Source organism: Octopus bimaculoides, chromosome 3 (genome assembly GCF_001194135.2).
Source record: "Octopus bimaculoides isolate UCB-OBI-ISO-001 chromosome 3, ASM119413v2, whole genome shotgun sequence".
In the NCBI taxonomy this organism is placed as follows: Eukaryota; Metazoa; Mollusca; class Cephalopoda; order Octopoda; family Octopodidae; genus Octopus; species Octopus bimaculoides.
The window spans coordinates 107,115,638-107,116,925 of NC_068983.1; positions in this window are offsets into that span (position 1 = coordinate 107,115,638).

Genomic DNA, 1,288 nt, shown 5'->3' on the forward strand with positions numbered 1-1,288 from the left:
CAGCAATTGGATTCTTACACACTTTAAAAGCTCCTGATTTCTTATTTTTGTTAGAAGTATTCAGTGATATTTTTTTTCTTTTACTGACGTCTTATTTAACATCCTCCAGAGTAAAAGTCATGACATAGTGTGTTGTAAAGAGCAAATAGATAAAACTAGAACTGTACTCGAAAAGTTGATAATTTTAAAATCTTTTATGATATGTTAGGGGGAAAATATGGAGTCGATGCAGGAATCGGAATTCAGAGATCCAAGAATATATCCATTGAGCCCCAACGACATTATAGAATGCTTTATAACAAAATTTGACCAATAGTTGACCAAATGAAAGCACGATATTCATCCTTAGAAGAGTTTAAATTTACGGAACTTTTGAATTCCAACAAAGTTGATGAGTATTGCAAACAATTTCCTGTGGACTCTTTAGATTCTTTAAAAATCACTTATGGCAGATTTTTTGATGTAATATGATTACAAAGTGAGCTCATTGTGATGTATTCAATGAAAGATTTTTAAAATGCGAACTGTAAGTTATTTAATGAGTTACATTTACAGCAGTGATCTTGTTGAGGCTATGCCAGAACTCTTCAATCAGTGCAAGTTGATTTTGATAATTCCGTCTACCACTGCTTCTGTAGAGCGATCCTTTTCTGCATTAAGTAGAATCAAAACATACCAAAGAAATGCGACAGGAGAAAGAAGACTGTCTGGGTTAGCACTAATGTCAATTGAAAAAGATTTATTACAACAATTGATGAAAAGAGAAGATTTCTAATGAAAATATGATAGATATATTTGCCCAGAAAGATCGAAGAAATAAATTAATTTAGAAATTAGGTAAATAACATTTTAGAACATTAAAAAAAAAATTATATATTTAAGGGCACATATTGCAGGTTTTGGTTAGTGTTTGTTATAACGTAAGGTTCGACCTTCTTACATCAGTATTGTTTGGCAGGAGAAATGGTTCGACTTCTTCGTCACATATAACCTACATAGGTTTTCCTTTCTGTGCTGCTGAGTGTAGTCTATTTACGGCGCTAAATAAGTGTCTTGTTTCACTTTCAATAAGTGTCTTGTTTCAATCTCAGAGATGTTGACTTCTGTCACAACAGTTTTTTTGGGGGCTTTTTAAAATGTTGAATTTTCGCTGTCTTTCATTGTGTGTGTATTCATGTATATGCGAATTCCTACCTTTAACAGAGATTCCGAATATGCAAAAATATTAACAGAATCGAATTTCATCTTTATTACTTTTCACTTATGATTTTAAGACATTTTTTAAGGG